Source organism: Myotis daubentonii, chromosome 2 (genome assembly GCF_963259705.1).
Source record: "Myotis daubentonii chromosome 2, mMyoDau2.1, whole genome shotgun sequence".
In the NCBI taxonomy this organism is placed as follows: domain Eukaryota; kingdom Metazoa; phylum Chordata; class Mammalia; order Chiroptera; family Vespertilionidae; genus Myotis; species Myotis daubentonii.
Genome location: NC_081841.1, coordinates 32,423,730 through 32,433,679, shown reverse-complemented (window position 1 = coordinate 32,433,679; position 9,950 = coordinate 32,423,730).

Below are 9,950 nucleotides of genomic sequence, written 5' to 3'. Positions count from 1 at the left end.
CTCAGAGGAAGCAGTACCTTCCTTGTAAGTGCAGTTTGTGGTGCCGGCCTTTTAAGAGAAACAGCTGGGTCTCCAGCAGCCTCTGCATCACTGACCCCCAACCCCACTGTTTTTTTACAGCCCGTAGTTCTTACTGCCAGAAGGGACTTCTTTTTCCAGCCTGGTGTGGGGCTGGGCCCCTTGCTCCTCCAGGTGGCCTCTGCTGAGACAATCTCCCTTCTGATTAAAAAAGTAGCACATGTGGTGCCAGACCAACTCGTTCCTTGCCTCCGCACCTCCTACCAATCTCAGTGTGCTTTCTTCTTTACTTCTGCAATTGTAGGACTTCCATTCAGCCAGCTTTCCAGTGGTTCTGGATGATAGTTGTTCTGTATTTTAGTTGTAATTTTGATGTGGTTGTGGGAGGTAGCAAGTAAAGGCGTTTACCTATGTCACCATCTTGAAATCTTCCTGGCATTTGTGTTTTGCTGATGGAGGATACAGAGCAGGCTGAATAGCAGCTCAAATCCTAATCGCTAGAACCGGTGAGTATGTTACATGGTAAAAGGAGCTTTGCAGCTGCAATTAAGTTAAGTGTCTTGAGATGAGATTGCCTGGATTATTCAGGTGGCACCAATATAACCAATAATAGTCCTTATCAGAGGAAGGCAGTTGTGTCAGAATTAGAAAGAGAAGCTGTAAGAATAGAAGCAGAGGTCAGAAGAGAGAAGATGCTGAACTGCTGTCTTTGAAGACAGAGGAAGCGACCACAGGCCAAGGTAAGCAGGCAGCCTCCAGAACCTGGAAAAGGCAAGGAAACAATTCTCCCCTAGATCCTCCAGAAGAAACAAGGCCTGCAGAAGCCATGATTTATCCCAGTGAAACTAATTTTGGACTTCTGACCTCAAGAACTTTAAGATAATTCGAGCTGTTTCAAGCCACCATATGTGAAGTAATTTGTTTCAGCAGTAATGGAAACTAACACATAGGGTGAGTTTTGAGTATTTGGGCAGAATGACAGTGTGGTGTCTGTTCTCTACCAGGCAGTATGGGTTGGCATCTAGTCCTGTGAAAAGAAGAGGGTAGATGGCTGGGGAAGAAGAGTTTGAGGGATGAGGGCAGAGGCAGCAATGCTTAGGGCTCTGGATGAGACAGTATGACACACAGCAGGAAACAGGAGAGCTAGCGCTGCTCTTAGGCTAAGAGGTTGCTGCTGGATTTGTTAGTAGCCATTCTGGGCAGAGCAGAGGGAAGCTTCAGGGTCTATGATGGGGTTAGGGCTTGGAGGAGACAGGGCCAGGAGAACCAGTAGTGTCACTGGTGGGATAGGACTTGTTTGTAGAAATATTACATATCCAGAAATGGAAAGGTTTGAGGGACAGTGATGGAGGGATAAGTTGTTACATGTTCAGGGAAAGCCAGATCATTTGAATTATTACCGTTTCTGTTCCTTCATGTGTAAGGCCTGGAGAAACTTGGGTAACAGCAGTTTTAAGAATCTTGATCCATATAGTCAAACTTCTTTCTAGGATTTAATTACACTGCTTCTAGGGATGGATGCAAGGCAATACAGAGGTCTTTTAAAGGTGAAATGTATTGAGAGTAAAAATTTATATTTGTACTCTGTATATTCTGATCACTAGATGGCCCCATTTCTATGGGCTGGAGAATTTGTTTAATGACACCAAAGGGATTGAAACACATCAAAATGTTTGTTTGTTTTTAGTTCCGTAACCTCAGTACTTGTGTGCTCTGGGTATAATTTTTTTTAAAAAAAATTTGGTTTATAAATTTATATTAATACAGGAGCTTTTTTCCCCCACTCCTGTTTATGTACAAGTGTTTGGTCACCTGCACCATGAACAGGGTCTTCTTATCTATGCAGTCAAATGGTTCTGTGTTCCCTACTAGGCTTGAGATGTGGAGGAGAAAAGGAGAATGGCATTGAAATTCTCCTTTTTCAAAGATCTAATTTCTTTTTCCTTTTGCTAATGAGGGGATGACAGACAGAATATGCAAGAACTTAACTCTGTTTTCCACATTATACATTACTGGCCACAATATATAGGGTCAAAAAATGTATGTGCATACTTTGAATCAGGGGTCCTCAAACTATGGCCCGCAGGCCACATGCAAATACAGTTTTGTTTTTTTACTTCAAAATAAGATATGTGCAGTGTGCATAGGAATTTGTTCATAGTTTTTTTTTAAACTATAGTCCAGCCCTCCAATGGTCTGAGGGACAGTGAACTGGCCCCCTGTTTAAAAAGTTTGCGGACCCCTGCTAAAGGCAGTGTTTATTAAAATACATTTCATTTTCAAAATTGAGCTATCAGCTGTTAAAATGTGTATACATTTTTTGAGGATACCCTGTATTCATATAGCTATTTACCTTGTCATCCAAGAAACATTTATTGAAGGCCTATTCTGAGCAGAATAAATTTCCTAAGCATTGTGGTGGGTGATATAAATTAAAAAACAAAACAAAACAAAAACAAAAAACCCCCCATAAAACCCACACAGCTCCAATTGGAAAGAACCTTAACATTTAATGGGGAAGAACAGATATTTAAATTAGTGACTATGACATGTGGGGAATAAAATGTGCAATGTAAACTTTCTTCAATCTTTATGCATTCAGTCTTTTTATGAATTTATTTTTACATGTGATACGTTGACACTTCCTTTCACTATCTTAGTGAAAGGAATAATAGCATTATACTAGAAAAATGTGCTTGAGTTCTAACAACTGACACAAAATTAAATCTTGAAACACAGCCATTTCAAACTCACCATCCATATCTTTAAACATAAAGAGAAATGACAAATATCTATAAAATTGATCTGAAATACATTAGAAAGTTCAGAAAACAGAGGAAATGGAGAATTTTATAGTACCCAAATAAGTGGAAATAAATAAATAAAAGGCTATTGTAGTGCGATACTATTTTGAAAATACTGGTAATGTTTGAAAAATACTGATATATTCTCCCTATTACTTGATTGTCCTTACCATGGGTTTGGCAAAAGATTTTTTTTCCTAAGTTCAGGTGCTGATATTTGAGATAACAGTCTACTGTTCATTGTTAATTTCATTATTATCAGTGATGATTTTTGCTTAAACTTTAGCAGCCACTAAATAACCCCCACACACCCCCTCTACTCATATATTTATGTCTGCATTCCTAAAGATTATTTCAAACCAGATACTTTATCAGGTTATTTCATGATGTTGACTGTTCTGGAACAAATTTCCCTGAAAGTATTTATCTTCTAATATTTCAGGAAACTTTTCTTGAATATAGCTTCGAATATATATTGTTATTTTATTGGTTTTATTTTAGATAGAAATTTCAAGGATGTATATGTTGCCTGATCTGACTATCAATCCATTTCTATTATTTTTTCTCATCATTTTAACTCTTTTTAAAAAATATATATTTTTATTGATTTCAGAGAGGAAGGAGGAGGGAGAAAGAGATAGAAACATCACTGATGAGAGAGAATCAGTGGTTGGTTGCCTCCTGTATGCCCCTACTGGGGATTGAGCCCAGAAGCCAGGCATGTGCCCTGGCTGGGATCAAACATTGACCTCCTGGTTCATAGGTCGACCCTCAACCACTGAGCCATGCCGGCCGGGCTCATCATTTTAACTCTTCATTTTTTTAAAAAAATATATTTTATTGATTTTTTTTAGAGAGAGGAGGGGAGAGGGATAGAGAGTCAGAAACATCAATGAGAGAGAGAGATCGATTCAGCTGCCTCCTGCACACTCCCCACTGGGGATGCGCCCGCAACCAAGGTACATGCCCTTGACCGGAATCGAACCTGGGACCCTTCGGTCTGCAGGCCGATGCTCTATCCACTGAGCCAAACCAGTTAGGGCTTAACTCTTCATTTTCATTTCATTTTGTGAGCTCACCTTATTTTGTTATCTTCTATGTCCTTCATTGTGTTTTCAGCAGTATCTGTATTTCTCTGTGCTTCTTCCAAATCACTTTTGTTCTGTGATGATTTTCTGTTTCTCTTTTTTGATTTCTCATAAAATATTTGTTAAGCTTCTAGATCTCTGTTCCTTATTCTTGTTTCTTAGAGGCAATTACGTATTTAATATTTTCATCTACATTAAGTATTAGGAGATAATTTTTATTTTCTCCTTGGTGACATTCTACTCAGCGTCCCTAACTTGTCAGTTGAGTTTCCTGTTCTTTTTTTCTTCTTCTCTTCTCCTTCCTCTTTTTCTCCTGCTCGTATCTTTGCATGGATCCTGAACAGATTTTCTTCTCATCGATGAGACAGGTCATTTCCTCTGGCTATTTGCTGCAATTTGGGAAGCAAGAGAGGACCCAGGCTTTGTGGCAGAATAGCTGGATAAGCAATTTGTTTGTTTGTGTGCTTAACAAGGTTACCTCTCTCTTCCACTGCTTCAGATACAGGCAGCTTCATCATAAACCACCCTGTGTGTGAGTCATCTCCTGGCTTTGCCTACACCAATATTTGGAACCAAACTGAATTCTTGCTGATAAGGCATGTTCCTTTTTCCTACTGTTGCAGATCAGGGATATAGGATTTGTACCTTAGGGTATGTACCTCTGTTTCAGGAAATGTACTTTTATTCTGGATCTTTAGAGCTATCCAGCTTTTTTTGGTGAGCATTTGCCTACTTGATCCCCATTGCTTTTGAAAGCCCTTTCACCTATTTTGTGGTTTGGCATTTAACTCTCTTCTCATTCCCCCCCCCCCCCACCACCAAAAACACAAAACTTTAGTGTTTCTGAGTCCCTTTTGCTTCATTGCTTTTGGATGACTTCCAGGGAGAGAAGGCAGAAATGCCAACTCTATGCCATTATTTTGAAACAAGATATTTCTGTCTTAAATTCAGACATCTCTTATCCTTGTTTTCTTTTTCCTCGCCCCTCCTCACTTTATATTCTTCTTTGTAATTTATCTGTGCTCACAATTTCTTCTGAATAAATTACTGTTAAGTTTTCATCATTATCCCTTGTTCTTCTCTTTGATTATTTTCCCTCTGCCTACTGTCAGCTTCACATGGATATTACTAAGAAGCTTCCAATATTATTGTCCTTCTCTATACTTTTTATATTCCTGATATTGGTCAATGGCACCACGACTCTTTCATGTGTCTAGCTAAAAATCCTAGAATCATATTTGTGCCTCTTTTTGTCCATTCGATATTCAAGATATCTCCTGCCTCAGCTTCCCCATTTTATTTCCACTGATATCACTCTAGCCTGGACTGGATGAATACTGCAGACTTTTATTCTTGGTTGTCTTATCCAAAGCCAGTTCAGCAACCTACTGAGCCAGAATTAACTTATTTAAGTACATCTGATTATGCTATTTCTTTCCTCAAAATCCTCCATGGTTCACCAGCAAAAACAAAATTATCTCTTTAACCTTCCATAGATTGACATCTGAACTCCCGACCAACATAAAATTATTTGTTGTTTTATAAAAATACTCTTCATTCCTTTATTACCATAACTTTGCTTATCTTTTGTTCTTTACCTGGTAGGTCTATTTTTTCATCTTCATTTGCTGATGTCTTGGATGACTTTCGAGGTTCTGCTTATGAGGCACTTTCAAAGTATCTATTTGCATTTAATCACTCCTTTCCCTGCACTCGTTCATTGTTTTTTGTTCCCACGTGTTTGTCACACACATTATTGTATGTCTCGCAGGCGTTTGCCTTCCCCATTACTCTATGAGTTCCTGGCCACAGGACCCAGGTCTTTTTCAGCTTGTATTATCCGCATCGCATAACATAGGTCCCTGCATAGTGGGTGCCATTCCTTGATTTAAATTTAAATACGTTGCCCTAACTGGTTTGGTTTGGCTCAGTGGATAGAGCATCGGCTTGCAGACTCAAGGGTCCCAGGTTCGATTCCGGTCAAGGGCATGTACCTTGGTTGCGGGCACATACCCAGTAGGGAGTGTGCAGGAGGCAGCTGATCGATGTTTCTCTCTCATCGATGTTTCTAACTCTCTATCCCTCTCCCTTCCTCTCTGTAAAAAATCAATAAAATATATAAAAAAAATTTAAATAAGTTATCTTAATAGATATTTGTGGTTCATCCTAGTGCATCTATATATATCATATATGATTATATATTTCACTAGAGGCCAAATGCCTGAAATTCGTGCAGGGGTAGGCCCTTGCAGCCCCAGCTGCCTTGGCCTTTGCAGTCCCCGCTCCCCTTGCTGCTGCCTTAGCCCTCACAGGCCCTGCTTCATCTGGGAGGTCATCTGGACGGTCCTTCTGCTGTTCGGTCTGATTAGCATACTAGCTCTTTATTATATAGGATGTATAATACTATATTTTAATAATTTTTAATTTCTCCTTCAATTCTACTTTATTTGGTAAAACTCAGAAACTAACAGCCAACTCACATCTCCCCACCTTCTTCTTTCTGAAGAAGGCAGTTCCCCAGAGACAAAAAGGACGTGGCTTGGGGGTCGTCCACCATCTCCAGGTGTTATGCTTTGGCAGGCCATGGCTTGGTGATCAAGCCTCCAGGTACAAAGCTCTCAGAGGCAATAGAAGAAAGTCAAAGGAAGTTCTCACTTCAAAGATAATGAAACCCTCTCTGCCCTCTTCCCTAATACCCATAATGTCCCCATACCTCCAACCTAAATAAAAAGATGGCATGAGTGTGTAACACACACACACACACACACACACACACACACACACACACACACGCACAGCTTCCTTTCAGCTACAAAATTCCTTCCTGGAAGGACATGGGCAACACCAATCAAGACTTGGTGGTCCAGGATGATGGTTTGAATCATGTATTAGTGTTGACACAGAGAATGTCTGATTTGCAGAAGGGGGTTACTGATAACAAAAAAGATAACTGTATTTACTTTCTTAATCTAATTTGCCGGTATGCTGTGATTTTACTACCAAACAGTAGATGGCACTCTAAGTATGTACTCATTAGATGAAAAATTAATTTCTAATAAACTCCGACATGTAACTTATATTATTTAATATTTGAAATTGTGGTATCTAATGTTGTTGAAAAAGAACAGGTTTTTGCCTGAGGTCTAGAGATATATTTCTGATATATTCAGAATTTCTATTCAAAATTTATTTGAAATTCTATTAGTTGTAACTTCTAAGGGACTTTGTTTTCTTTTTTTTAAATTAAATCTTTATTGTTCAGATTATTACAGTTGTTCCTCTTTTTTCCCTGCCATAGCTCCTCTCCACCTGGTTCCCACCCCACCCTCTGCCCTTAACCCCCTCCCTACTGTCCTCATCCATAGATGTATGATTTTTGTCCAGTCTCTTCCCGCATCCCCCACACCCCTTCCCCCCCCCCCCAGAATAGTCAGTCCACTCCCTTTCTATGCTTCTGATTCTATTATATTCACCAGTTTATTCTGTTCATCAGTTTATTTATTCACTTGATTTTTAGATTTACTTGTTGATAAATGTGTATTTGTTGTTCATAATTTGTATCTTTACCTTTTTCTTCTTCTTCCTCTTCTTAAAGGATACCTTTCAACATTTCATATAATACTGGTTTGGTGGTGATGAACTCCTTTAGCTTTTTCTTATCTGTGAAGCTCTTTATCTGACCTTCAATTCTGAATGATAGCTTTGCTGGGTAAAGTAATCTTGGTTGTAGGTTCTTGCTATTCATCACTTTGAATATTTCTTGCTACTCCCTTCTGGCCTGCATAGTTTCTGTTGAGAAATCAGCTGACAGTCATATGGGTACTCCCTTGTAGGTAACTGAGTTTCTTTCTCTTGCTGCTTTTAAGATTCTCTCTTTGTCTTTTGCTCTTGGCATTTTAATTATGATGTGTCTTGGTGTGGTCTTCTTTGGATTCCTTTAATATGTAATAAAAATCTCAAATATGCCCTAATGTTCTTCCCTCCTCCAAACCCCCTCTGCCATAGTCTTATTTATCTCAGTTGATGGACTTTTTGACTCCTCCTATTTCCAACCTGTCATTAAGTGTTGGCTTCTCTAACTTCAACATATACCAAGAATCTGACCATTGCTTACCACTTCCACTCTTACCACCCTGGTGCAATCATTGTTTCTCACTTGAATTATTACAATAGCTTTCTAACCTCCACTCTGACTGCCTCACAGTCTATTTCCAGCAGAGCAGCCACAGTGGTCCTCTTAACATGTGAGTCAGTTTGTTACTCTTCTGCCCCAAATGCTGCAGTGACTCCACATATCACTGCGAATAAAGCAAAGTCCTTACAATAAACTACAAGGTCAATAAGATCTGCCCTCATTTCATCTTTTTGGCCATCCCTCAGTACTCTACCTCTCTGTCACTCCATTCTAACCATACTGGCCTCTTTACCTCAAACATAGCAAATGCTTGCCTATCTCGGGGGATTTGCACTGGCCCTTCCCTTTGCCTGAAAGTTTCTCTCTTTAATATTTGCATGGCTTTCTCTCTTATCTCCTTGCTTTCTTCACTTCTCACACTGAAGAGCATATTGAGGATCCTATTTATAATTTCAAACTTTATCCTTGGCCCCAGCAGCCCGTCTATCTTACTCAACTCTATTTTTTTCCAAAGCACATATCACCTTTGATGCAACATTTATTGTTATTTATTTCCTGTACTAAAATGTAAACTTTAGATCAGTAGAGATTATTGTCTTTTTGGATAACTTCTCTATAATTCTTAGAACAGTGCCTGGCGTATTGTAGGTAATCAATAAATATTTGTTAAATGATGCCTGAATAAATGAATGAATTGTAAGGGGGATTGTACACCATAATCTTTTCAGTATTTAAGCTCTCTAAATATCACTTAATTTTCACTTAGAAACTGCCACTCATTTTGAAGCATGGCTTGCTGTTATAATAGGTTTTTATCTTTTTAAATCAGATGAGTCAATGGTGGACTCACTAGAATTATATTCCAAAATATGCAACAGCTGGCCTAGTTCAAAATAACACCTCACACAATTTAAGGTCTAATAAATAGGTGCCTAATGTTTGGGAAATGTTTACTATCTTGAATTGCCTAGTAAGGAAAGAAAATGACTTTAATTGGGCTGCTACCATATATATAGTCACTCTATGCCATTCACATATTCATTAGCATTTATTCTCTGCAACTCAGTGAGGTAGGTATTGCCCCAATATTGCTGACTTGGAGGTGTTGGCTAAGGAAGGTAAAATTTCTTTTTTTTTTTTTAAGATTTCCCCCCCAAAATATCTTTTTTTTATTGATTTCAGAGAGGAAGGGAGAGGGAGAGAGAGATAGAAATATCAATGATGAGAGAGAATCATTGATGGGCTGCCTCCTGCATGCCCCCACTGGGGATCAAGCCTGAAACCTGGACATGTTCCTGGACCAGGAATCAAGCCATGACCTGATTCCTAGGTCAACACTCAACCACTGAGCCATGCTAGCTGGGCAAGATAAAATTTCTTGACCAATAGTACAATTAGCTGGTAGTACAGCTGGATTCAAACTTAGTTTTGACTCCTAATTCATGATCTTTTCATGACACTCACTACCCTACCTCCCCTTTTAAAAAGTTTAAGGGGAGACCTGGCTGGCGTGGGTCAGTGGTTGAGTGTCGACCTATAAACCAGACCTATGAACCAGGAGGTCAAGGTTCAATTCCCAGTCAGCGCACGTGTCCAGGTTGTGGCTTGATCTCCAGTGTGGGTGTGCAGGAGGCAGTCGATCAATGGTTCTCTATCATCGTTGATGTTTCTACTCTCTCCTTTTCTCTCTGAAATCAATTAAAATATACTTTAAAAAAAATTTAAAAATTTAAGGGGAAATGTACATAGATACGTATGTATGTATGTATGTATGTATGTATATGTATGTATTGTACCAAAACCAGATATATTAAAAATCAGATAGTGCAGTGATTCTTGAACATGTATAGGCCAGAGGTGACTCAGTTTTTGGACTCACCTCTAATTTCAGTCTGATCCACGATG